General features: G+C 34.7%; 1 protein-coding gene across 24 annotated transcripts in view; it reads right to left on the reverse strand.

Moving 5' to 3' along the window:
- The window catches only part of RIMS2 (regulating synaptic membrane exocytosis 2), a 487,486-nt gene that overhangs the window by 367,771 nt on the left and 106,692 nt on the right, over nucleotides 1-13,023 (reverse strand). The window lies entirely within an intron of this gene.

Genomic DNA, 13,023 nt, shown 5'->3' on the forward strand with positions numbered 1-13,023 from the left:
TTTTGTTCTTTGTTTTTCACAGTTAGGACACTAGTTGCAGTAATATGCTTAAATCAAAGTGGATGACAGATGATGAGTATGCCAGTAAACTGCCTCCTAGTTTTATGCAATGGATGACCACAACTGAGCTTATGAAGATCAGCTCACCATCATGGATTCTAGAACTGAAATTCCAGCCTGTTCTTCAAAATACACTTATATACACTGATAGTATTTCAAAAGATTTTTAAAAAATGGTACATCGTAAAAAGGAAATTCTAAAAGACTGAGGGCTTCCCCTACTACAACTACTGTTTGCAAAGGCAAAATTGTTCCACCTTCAATTAAACTGCCACAAAGAGATAAATCTCTCAAAGACTGATTCCATGTGCCACAGATTTTCAAATGAGGGAAGGAAAGCACTCTTTCAGGGGAAAAAAAATAATTTTAAATCAGTATTAGTTAAGTGTGAAAACAATAAATCTACCAATAGACAGCACAGAAGACTTGACATAATACAAGAAAAGGGAAATGGTATTCTGGTTTTTAATGTATCTAATCTGAAAAACAAGTTCCCATGACACAACTGATATACAATTTGCAGCCTGCTGTATCCGACTGACTCTGACTCAGGTAATACTAATGAACAATGGAAACTCTGTCATCAGTTTTGAAGCAATATGATAGTACTATGTTTTTCTTATATCTGGTTCAGAATTATATGTTGCCTGAAAAATGTTTGTTGAATAACACTGGTTTTGAGAGAGTAACTCACAGATGGTTAACCTCACCGTAATAAAGGCTCTGACTTCTGAAAGCAAACAGTATGTACACTTTCAACTTTTACAAAAGGAACATCAAAACAATAAGAATGCCGCATAGTTTCTTCTCATGTATTCAGAGTAGTTTCCTGAACATTCTCAAATATCCTATCAGAAAAGACAAAAATTTTGGTTCAGAGAGAAATTACTTCAAAAAATGATAATTTACAAATTTTTTAAAAAATTTTAGTGCAGTTACACTATAATCAAAAGAAGTGAAAATAGCAGTTCTTCTGCCCAAAATTAGAATCTGCTATCTTTCTTTACAGGTCAGAAAATGGTAAAATATTTAAATTGATGGCTAGAGGAGCATGCATTTAATAAAGCCTATAGAGTAAGGATATGCACTTTTCTAAGTTTTCTATGTTTTTTTCTAAATTCGTTAAAGTCATCCTGCTCAAAAAAACAAGTCAATAGAACTAGCTACTTTCATCGTTTTCATCACATTCAGATCAGGTCCTCACATGGACATAGTATTAAGTTGATAGTTCTGAAGGAGGATTTCTTCAAAATATAGAAGTTCATAATACTAAAATTATGAAGTACAGGCAAAAAAACCCACATTCATGCAATTTCACTGATTGTTAAAGAAAAACAGGATGAAATCAAACTTCATTCATTTAAAGGATTCCTTGGGACCTGGGTCGAAGCAATTGGAAAGGCAAAAATTTTTCATCTACTAAAGATCTATTTGCAGAATTTCTTGGGATCACTTCTGTCTTCACTCCTATTTGACAAGTTGATTTCCTGTAAGCATATGGCACATAAGACAGGGGAAGAACTGCTCACATCAAAATTAGCATCACCATATATATAACTATAACCAGAGTCTGAACGTGATCACACACAACTGCAAGGATGAAAGCCACAGGATGTACTGGGTTTGCCTGGGATAGAGTTAAATTTCTTCATAGTAGCTCGCATGGGGCTATGTTTTGGATTTGTGCTGAAAACAGTGTTGATAACACAGTGATGCTTTAGTTACTGCTGAGCAGTGCTTACACAGAGTCAAGGCCTTTGGTCCTCAGACTGCCCCGCCAGCGATTAGGTTGGGGGTGCACAAAAAGTTGGGAGGGGACACAGCCAGGACAGCTGACCCCAACTGACCAAAAGGATATTCCATACCGTATGACGTCATGCTCAGCAATAAACTGGGGGGGAGGTTGGCAGGGGCCTGCTGCTCAGGAACTGGCTGGGCATCAGTCGGTTGGTGGTGAGTAATTGTTTTCATTTGTATCACTCGTCTTGTTCGGGTTTTATTTTCCTCTCTCTTTGTTCTTTTTTTTCTCTTTTCCTCACAGTTTTATTTTTTATTATTATTTCTTTTTATTTTATTTATTTTCTTTTTATTTTATTTCTTTTTATATTATTCTTTTTATTTCTTTTCCTTTTATTAAACTCCTTTTATCTCAACCCATGAGTTTCTTTCTCACTTTTACCCTTCCGATTCCCCCCCCATCCCACCAGGGCAGGGGAGTGAGCGAGCGGCTGTGTGGTGCTTAGTTGCCAGCCGGGGTTAAACCACAACACGGACAACAAAATTTCTATTCCACAGTAAAACCACTTCTTATAAACTTACAATAGTAACAACTAGGATTCTTGCCTAAGTACTATGTTTGCAATGCTTTCTAATTAACTGTAAAAAATCTAGTAAATGCTGGGATATATGGGACAAGTCTCAGTAACTTTATTATATCCTCAGGCTTTAAGAATAACAGCCACAGCTGCCTCACTGGACAACCACAATTGTAAAGGCATAACAAACATCTCATTGCAGAATTTTCAAATGACGGAAGGGAAGAACCTGACTTGCTTTTTTACGTTTCATATGACGTCATGAACTTTCTGAAGGACTACTTTAAGGTTTATTGTAAGTAAACAGAAGCATATAACCAGATCTGGACCAAATGATTTTGGTATATATGGAAAGAGTTGTACTTCCACTTTGAGTAAAAAAGGATGCTTCATGTCTAGTAGTTTTAAAAAACTATCCAAATTACATCAGGGCTGTTCTAAAAACAAAGTATGTTTAAGTTCTGTTAATGCTCAAAATTCAGTGTTGGATTCCTTCTCATGTACCAGGACTGCTGCTAATGAGGTGAGAAATACTGGCTTTGGAGAGGTCAGTAAGAGGAAACTCACAGATTTATATACAATTCTTCTCCTTCTGGCCTAGAGACACACTCTTTTCAATTCAGCATCAGCTGTGAGAACTACTGCACGCTTGAGGGAAAAACAGGAGAGAGCATGCATGTGTATTTACAATGTAAACTACAAATTTACAATATGTCCATGACATCTAGCTCTGTTTTTCCACATCAACAGATGTGAAGAAAACTCTTCCAGGCTAATTAGAGGCTTGAGAAGAAGTAGATGACTACAGCATCTCACCTACTGGGAGCATTATCACAGTGACAAGAATAAGGTGGCACATTGGGGCAGCAGGTTTGGATCAGTCATGTCTTCACCATCCTTGAAGGAAGTAATGTTGTGTTTCCTATGCTTACTAATTTCATCACTGCAGACTACATCCAGATTTACGATACTATTATTCTCAGTTGGCTTAGACACTGTATGCTTTCAAATCAAATGCATACTTCTCTAGTTATCTTTTTTTTTTATTTAATTAGGAACATTTTTGACAAAGGTATCACAAAGATCTGAAACAGTAACTGATAACAGAAGTTTTATGAGACTTCCAATTTAAAATATTTTGCAGCAGATCATTTCTGAGGGACATACACTTCACATGTGCTCCACAGAGCCAAAACAATACATTTCTGTTAAGGCCTGGATCTTTATCATTAAAGGACCCAGTTAGTTCACAGCCTTCTTTGTTCAGCATGTCACCTATGCTCTATAGGAGGCTTCAACTAACAGAAGTCCATGCTGATCTGAATGGTAACCAGTAAATAAAAGTGTATCTATTTAAAAATCACTGAAGAGAAGGATCTTGTCTTTATCTTTACTAAAAAGGTTAACGTGTTCCATTTACACAAGGTTTTCCTTAAACAATCCCCAGATAATCTGTGCTGGTAGTGTGGTACTAGAGACGAGAAGGAAACATTAATAAATAACGTTAATGAAAGCTAAAAGTTATAGGAAAAGTCTAATAGGCTTGGATTCATTACTACTTAAAATTGAATTTAAAATTTCTGACACAACTACAATAGAAGTATCAGAATCCTATTCACAAAACAAAATGTATCATTTATGGTATTTTATTAAGCTTTTGGCACAATAAAATTACAGAAATCTAATGTTGCAGGATCACAGCTATTTTATTTCAAAGTCTCTTATAAATAGCCAGTTAAGACAAATGTATGAAGGAGCTATAAAATAAAAATAATCATATTAATCTAGAAAGAGTCCAGAAACATAGTTTACCACAAAAAAATCTCTTTGCAACATGGTCCATAATAATAAAGCATTTTCTCTTGAATAAAAAATAACTTTTTTAGACATTTTTAATGAGCACTTGAGATTGGTGTCTGGTTCTATAGGTTAAATTGTGAGCTGATTTTCACTTTTTGCTACAAAACAAATATGTTAATAACAATGCAAACAACTATGCTCTTCCCAAATGACTGAGGGCAGACATCCACTATAGTGAAAGTTTTCTTTGGCCTCTCCCAATGATGTCAATGACAAACAGAAGCAAAACCAGGATTAGATAAAACTAAAAAAGAATTTAAAGCAGATTAAGAGGAATTTCCTTCCCACATACAGAGCAAAACCAATTTGTTAAAAAATGTATATAATCATCATGGTGTTATAGTTTAAAAATGAACTAATACTGAATGCAACAGACAACTAGAAAATTGTACACATTGGGAGAAAAAAGCATCTGAAACCTATCTTGAATGTAGAGGTAAAACTATTCTAATCTCTTGGAAAGATACCATACCTTCCCTACCTAGAACTGTAAGAAATCCAAATCGTTAACAACAATAAATATCATCTTTCATAATCACATGATCAAGTATCTGAGAGCAAGAACACCTTAATTAACCAGGTCATGCCTCTCAAGTTATGTAGCAATTACACTGAAACTGAAAGATGAATAGGTTAAATGAACACTAGTGATTAACACTGCCCAAGTTTAAACATTTAGAGATAAATGGGAGGTGTACCTGTATACATAGTAAACTAAATGACTAAGATTCTAACTTCAGTTAATAAAGATACATCTACGATTCTATCAGTATAAAAACACTCTAGGGATTTATTTTGTGAAAGCATATTATCCCCAACATCAAACAGAAATCCTGTTAATTTTTTTATGTATTTGGTTTACAAAGCATAGGTATTTTATTTCTTGCAGATCTAAAATGGTAAGAAGGACTTGTGAACTACATGAAACTAATTCTCAAAAAACTACAAACATTAATACACATCAATTGACTGAAATCGAATTAGCTACCTGAAATCCAGGCTTTTCCGTAGATCTCCTTGATGCTGACTGAAGGCATCTTTATAATAATTCAAACCAAGGAAGTTTTCATTTTCAGATACCCTCCTATTTATACTTCATAGGTGACATCTTGTTTAAACACAGTATTTTTCACATTTATTTAAATTTCTCCATGAATGCACTGAAGTCCAATATCTGCTGAAGTTGTCTACATAAAGTCACTCATACTATGCTGAATAACTGTCTTGCCTGTGCATCCAATATTTGAGATATCAACAGATGCTTGCCATACAAATTCCTTTTTTCACACAACAGATCTAAACAGCAAACAGACAATATTAACCCAGATGCAAGACCTTTTTCATTTAATTCCTCAACCTATCAATAAACTGTTCCAACCTATCAATAAACTGTTCCTTGAAGACACTAGCTAAATAAAGCTCTAAGTAAAGAGTTGAGGAAAAAAAAAAACCACCTTGGGAGGTTTGCCACTTTACTCTATTACTAGCAATGTCTTCATTATTTATATATATAGGCACTGGTTTCCAGCCACTGAAGCTGAATCTAGATAATTAAACATTTATACCATCCCCTGCTGTGCCATAATGTCTAACTGTGTCCAAAGAGTCCTAGGTGTGCTGTTACACACCTGGGACTGAAACAAGGAATTTGCTGAGGTACTTTCTTTTGATAAAGGTCTACACCTGGAACTTAATAGCACATGATATGGTTTCTGAATATTGCAACAGGTGGCAAATATAACTTACTGCTCAAGAACTGTTTCGTCTTCTGGTTCCAGAATTGCAAATAGCTCTATTAATTTGAACAGAAATGAAAGTGAAAATTTATTGATGTGATAAAGTATATACTGTTATTACACTGTTTCCATACACATTTTAAGATAAGATTATTTTAGGATAGCTTGAAGAAGAATTTAAATGGAAAATGGATCTATTTTGCACAATTTGAAATTAAAAAATAAATTTCTAGTGCTATCAGGATAGGAGAAATAGCAAAATGAAAGCCAGCCCCTCTAATTCCACCAGAATATCTCTAAATCAGCTCTAATGCTTTTCAGAAATTCAGTACTATCCAAAAGCAAACCAACTACTTCTAATTTCTGTACTATAAAATTACACCACCATAGTGTACATGTACAGGACAAGGTTTATAGGAGGAACTAATACCTTTTACACTGACTGTTGTAGGTGAAAAAACTATACAAGCTTTTGGGTACATAAACCCTTGCTCATCTAATATAGAAGTACATATATGACTGTAAAAAGATTTTCAGACTTACTTACTCTTCTAGTTAGTTTTCTGTTCGTTCTTAAGCAAGAAACATATCTGAGTGTGTTCTTCAAGCACGGAACTTGCTAACAAAAGCAAAGTCTCACTACATAGATATAAAACCCCATGTACTCATTAGATTGAACTAGTTAAGACCACTCTGAAGCTACATTGTGTCAAGAAGTTGTTTTATTTTTATTTTCCAATTAACTTCCAAATACAAGAGAATCTGGAAAAGGAGACTGGCAGTTCTACATCCACCTTTCCTTGAACACTGTGGAGGGTATGCCATTAATCTGTGCATGAGGAAATGGGCCAAAGAGCATTGTGGTGAAGGAAAAAAAAGAAAAAAAAGAAAGAAGAACTCTCACTCCTTCTCCACTTCCCCCAACTTCTCCAGCAGCTCACAGAAGTTAATATGAAGTTGGACTACAAGGTAGTGTAATCTCCCTGTTCCTTAACTGTGATGGCCAACACAGAGTATATCTTAGTATGACAGTAAGGCCATCAAAGTTAACAACACATGGGATCTAATTTAGGGAAAACATTTGTATGCTAATTTAACCATCAGTAAGATGCATTTACTATGTGTGGTCTTCATCTGGATTTCAGGCAAGTTTAAACCTGCAACTTTAATAAGACGTATGTATACTGACTACATTTTATTACATGTCACATCGTAACAGTCTTGAAAATAGTGAAAACGGAAAGCTAGGTAACATATTTTTGAGTAGCGAACATGATTTGACTGTGCAATCAGAGTAATTTTGTCAGAGAGAAAAGGAACTTAGTATTTTAATAAATTTACAGAAAGTCCGTTTTATTTATGTTTTGCAATCCAACTCCAAGAAACAGAAGACAGAAAAACCATGGCCTTTCAGTGCCATGTTCGTTAAAAGCACCTTCTGCTACTGGAGGTGCATTCTGTAGTGATGAAGGAAACAAGAGTGAGCTCTGAACACAGTAAGATAAAGGAGAGCAGCTTAGACAAATGAATACATGAGAAATAGGATCAGAGGACAGTGTAGGACAAGTGGCCCAAGACAGGAAGGTCTACGTTGCCAACTCTCCAAATTACTTTTAGAGATCCCAATCTGAAAGACAATACTCAAGAGCTGAGGAAAATCTTTAAGCTTCCCGCAGCAGAGAGATATCTCAGAAAACGATCCTAAATAATAGCTGGTACAGGAGGCTTTTGTCAGAGGTATTCTAAGTCTAGGAAATATTATGTTGGTTTTGTGAATGTCTTTGTAAAAAAGGGTTTTTTCCCAAATTTCAGTAATCTGGAAATTAACATATTTCTTTGTTAAAAAACCCATATCCTTTAGAGCTTGTACAGCCCATGAAAACCTTGATGAGACTCAGAGTGTGTTTCTTCATAAGACACAAATTCAGTCTGAGTCAAGCGTCAAGAATAGGGTAGGAGTTTACCCAAACAGATATTTTCCAACAGCAAGAAGGCAGCGTAGGAGAAGCAACCTATGGTTTCTACAAATACTTGTCACATTTGTGCAATTCCAGGTGAAAGCTGTAGGGCATTGTGGAGGTACAGACCTGCAACACAGATGGTTTAGAAACAACATGTTTCTTGGTAGGGTCCAGGACCTGTTCGGAATGGCAGAAGTAAAATGAGAAAAACTTTCTCTCTTGTTTAACAGTGAAATTTCCACAAAATGACAGGAAGCATTCTCACCACCACCTTGGTCTCTCCTGACTGGAATAATAATATTCGTTAATCTGGAACATGGTGAAGGAAAACTAGGGAATAGGAAGTTTTGACTGCAGTAAGACAAAAGGGAGGGAGAATAATGTCCTATGATGATTGCTTTTGATCTTTTCTAATGTAATTTTATATAGAATTGTTTTATGAGACTAATTTGGTAACTGCCATTGTCTGAACTCTGTCTAGAAATCTCAAAAATTATTAAACTTTGGTTTAATGATTGAAGTTCAAATAAAATTCCAAAGTCAGTCAAGTTATTAGGGAAATTAACCTAGGAAACTATTCAGTAAATACATTCGATTCTGAATTTGCTTAGAGGAGTCTTTGAGATTACTTTATACAAAAAAGATTCTGCAGGTTCTTAAGATTGGTGAAGGCTGAAGACTTGATTTTTAAAGACAAGCTATTTGTCTGTGTCTTAAGTATTTCAAAATGCATAACATCACAAAGGTAGAAGACTTACTTCAAGTAAAGTGTCAAATGTTTTAGCCGCTTGCACAGGAAATAAAGACAGAACAAGGAGGAAGCTCCCTAGCATTGCTCCTCAGGTTTATCCTTTACGGAATTATAAACAGTTCTGTTGAAGGCTTTGATTTACCTGTAGCAGTTTAAAACAGATTCCCTAAAAACAACTTCCTGAACCCACTAAAAGAAATGAAAGAACAGAGAAAGTATCAGAACCTCTGAAGGCCAGGCCACTGAATTGCCCATTTCATGTCACTTTAAAACTTGTCACTTGAAAATGAACACTTGAAAAACATGAATTGATGTCTCTAAACCTCAAATGTCCATAACTAAACACTGTACATGGATTTTATCAAAGATTTTAAAAGCCAGATCATGACCAGCAAGAGAAATGTTTAATTTATTATGCAGAAATTAGCTATGAAAAGAAAATCTATTCTTCCAGTTTGAGTTACAGGTCTCTGTTAGAATCTGTGAGATTAATACTGAGTAGTTTAGGCTTTCCACTTTCTCTGATGGACTCCAGATCAGGTTCCAGTGCCATCAGTGCTTTCTCAGGAAACTATTCTTCCTAGCACTGAATGAAGGGGATGCAAGAAAATTAAGACGACTTCCTCTCACTAGCAAAAATATAAAGGAATCACAGTTTCTCTGAAGTCCTCTTTCTCCTTCAGCTTTTAAAAAACACATTTTCTGTATATCATAAACACAGATATACATCATCTTTTTGCTTCAGTTGACTCTGGTTTTATGAGAGACAATGAGCAACCGCATCCTAACTTCTGGGATGGAGAAAAAAACCCACATTTCACTATCAGCAACAGGTATTGTATAACCCAGAAAGAGATTTTCCCTCTCTTTCAGACAGGGCAGCACCGACCTAAACAACATTTGTTGCAAATAACGTTTCCATGTAATTTAATTAAGTTGCATCTAACGTGAACCATAAAACTGGTCTTTTTACCTCTGTACCTGAGACAGTTATTAAGTAAAGAATAAGAAAATGAACACTTGAAAAACAAAACGTGAGTTGATGCATCTAAACCTCAAATGTCCATAACTAAACACTGTACAAGGATTTTATCAAAGTTTTAAAAAGCCAGATCATGACCAGCAAGTGAAGGAACCTAAATCAGAAGGAACTATGTTTTCTCCTGCCAACTGTTTCCAAAAACTTCCTATATTAGGTTGCTTACTTATTTGTTTTCTCCAGAAATATCAGTGATTACTTTAAAGCCACTACCTTCAAGCAAAGGTAAGTAGTATATAATTTCATTTAAATTCAGGATAACATTCAGTCAAAATTAAAATATTCTACTATTACTTCATTTCCTACTATTTGCAATGAAGATATATTTTTACACAAACTCTATTGCACTTCTTAGTTCCTCATCTTTTTAACCACACCTTCCATGATTTTCAATGATATAGCCATAAAATTTCACTATTCTAGCTAATGGTTTTGCTCATTTTAATAAAGCGCTTTGGTTAGGAATATAATTGTCAAAATCTAAGTAAAAGGAAGATGATCCTGTGAATATTTGTTTTTTGAAATAAACTTCGTTTCAATCAGCCTTAATTGCCTCTGGTTTCTCAAAGAGCATTCCTCTACCTCATAGTCACATTTTGATTGAATAAGCGTGACACAAATGCAGGAAATCCTTTAAAATGTACTTTTGCTACTTAAAGAAAAAAAATCCAGAAAGTGGAAACAATTCACTAATCACACTATTTTTCAATTAAAAAATGAACTGTTTCCTTCTCAGAGATGATCTTACTCTTTTATAACTTAACATAAATTATTCCTTTCTGGCACTTTTGAGTCTCCATTTTGCAAAAGTACTTCTTTATATACTGTGATACCAGACTAATGAAGGACTGCAACATTCATTAGTCATTCCCACGTTCTATGTAGAAAAAAGGCACAGTGAGCTTCATACTCCGAAGTGGTATTAGTATGTAATACAATTTCCCTTCCATGCATGTTTAATAGTACAACTACAACATTACAACACAGTCAGAATTCTTGTCCAACTCCATTCCCCACCACCATAAATAGCAACAGTAGACTGGCATATGATTGTCCCAATCATTCAATACCATGTGCTGTCCCAGCTTTTCCCTACAATCTTAATCTTTATCAAAAGATGTGACAAGATTTCTACAGGGGATATACTAAAATGTCTTTCTAACTCCTCACAGATGTGATGCTTTGAATACACCTCATTTTCCAAATCCATGTTGTTTAATTGAGTCAACATACTACCAACAATCACCAAGTATCTATAGCTTTATCTAGGAGCACTGTAGATTGAACTTACCATTCTATGGTTACAAAATACAGAATAGGCCTCTTAAGAAATACTAGAATTCACACCTTCTCTGATATGCTAACACTGGAAAATGAAGGATAACCAGTAATATTAAGGATTCCCTGAGTGGGTTAACCTACTGTTAAATGTGGTATCATACAAAATTTAAAAATTCTGTTTACATTGAAGTATCTGTTTTGATGGTATCTGCATACAACACAACAGGGTTTTTAGCCTTACTGTTAGCACTACAATAGCAAGATGAACACCACTGCTGTCCCTACTTCACAATGTTTGTAGTCGAGAAAAAGTTGACCTAAAATACTTATCGTTATTTCTGCCTTCATAACTTCTAAACCATCTATTTCAAAATCAGCAGAAACAGATATTACCTAAAGCAACTTGAGGCACCATCATTATTTATGGAAAAATCTAACTAGTTGATTAGCTAGAGAAATTCCTGTCCCTTCCCTCCTTAACACATGTACATGGTAAAACTAGATAATCATATAACCTTATTACTGTGACCTCCTTCACTCTTTTTTTTATTTTCCAAATGAATCTAGGATTTGATACTGCTACAATATAGATGAGTACCTCACAGACATTAGTTATTGGATTGACTGTGGGAATACTGTTAGCATGCATCAATTACAAGATTATACTGAAAGGGTAAACTCTTCAAGGAGAAAATTGTTCTTTTTATTCATCTACCTTTCATACTCTACAGCTACCTCTGCATTCTAGGAACTGGTGTTACTTCACGGCTTCTATGAGTTCACAGCCTTTTAATTGTGAAAGACTCTAATGATGTAGGCCAAAAGAAAACTATGTAACAGACTGGGGGACCAGTATGTGGCCCACCATAAAGATCGCTTGCCCGCTAGTAAAAACATATCCTAAATGGTAACAACAGCAGATGGCTTACAACTTCTGTATGAAGCAAAGTATTTCTGAACCATACGTGTGAGTTAAATGTGAGCCTTGACACTGCTATCAGTAAGAAAAAAATTACGTTTATTGTAGCAAAACACTTTGCTGTGTCTACATTCACTAAATGCATATGAACGCTAAAGAATTTCTTTACTCCATCTAATATACGAACTTACTTGCCAAGCACTACAGGGCAAGTTGCTTTTGCAATTGCAATTCTTTAGAATACATCGGAGATTTTCATGGAAGAGCAGATTTACACTAGCTCAGGTAGTTTGCTCAATTCTGTTATTTAAAAAAAATCACATTTAATTTGGTAAAATATTGCAATATATCCAGGCTTATTCTCAAATTCAGATTTATACTACCTTTTCTAAACATAGCTAAAATAAAATCAGATTAAAATATTTACTGTAGGTGTAATATTAGCAAGACAAACACAGTGTCAGTGACATGCATAACATCTAACATTATTTCAACATTATGCTCAATACAATATGTGCACTACATTTTAGGAATGCCTACATACTGTTTAAGTTAGAAAATAATTTATATATTAGTGGATAACTCTATGACATTGCTGGCATATTCTTAAATGTTTAGAACAAAAATCTTTTCTTAATGTTTACTGGTATCTAATTGTATTGTCATTAAAAATCAAAACTGAACTACCATGCTAAAAAAAAATTACAAGCTAAAATGTTGAGTGCATACATATCAATGATACAAACATGACTACCACAGGGTGCAAAAATTATTTTGATAATTTTATGCCACTTCGATAAAATTCATTTGTATTTTTATAAGAGAAACACCTATGAGACAATTACCTATTTAATTTTTTTAAACTGTGCACATATCATATTGCAAAACCAAAGGAAAAGTAGGGGCATGCTCACAAAAGCTGCAGAGAGGAATATCATGCATATTGTTCACAACTCACAGACTATTAGTAAGTTATCTGAAAAACAGGTAAGCCTTTCTTGCCAAACATTGCTTTCATTTTAATGACAGTAATTCCCCTTGCCTTCAGCAGGAATTACACCTGTGTAAATGAAAGCAAATGCAGGCCAGGAAATGTCTAGC

Source organism: Gymnogyps californianus, chromosome 2 (assembly GCF_018139145.2).
Source record: "Gymnogyps californianus isolate 813 chromosome 2, ASM1813914v2, whole genome shotgun sequence".
NCBI classification, from domain to species: Eukaryota; Metazoa; Chordata; class Aves; order Accipitriformes; family Cathartidae; genus Gymnogyps; species Gymnogyps californianus.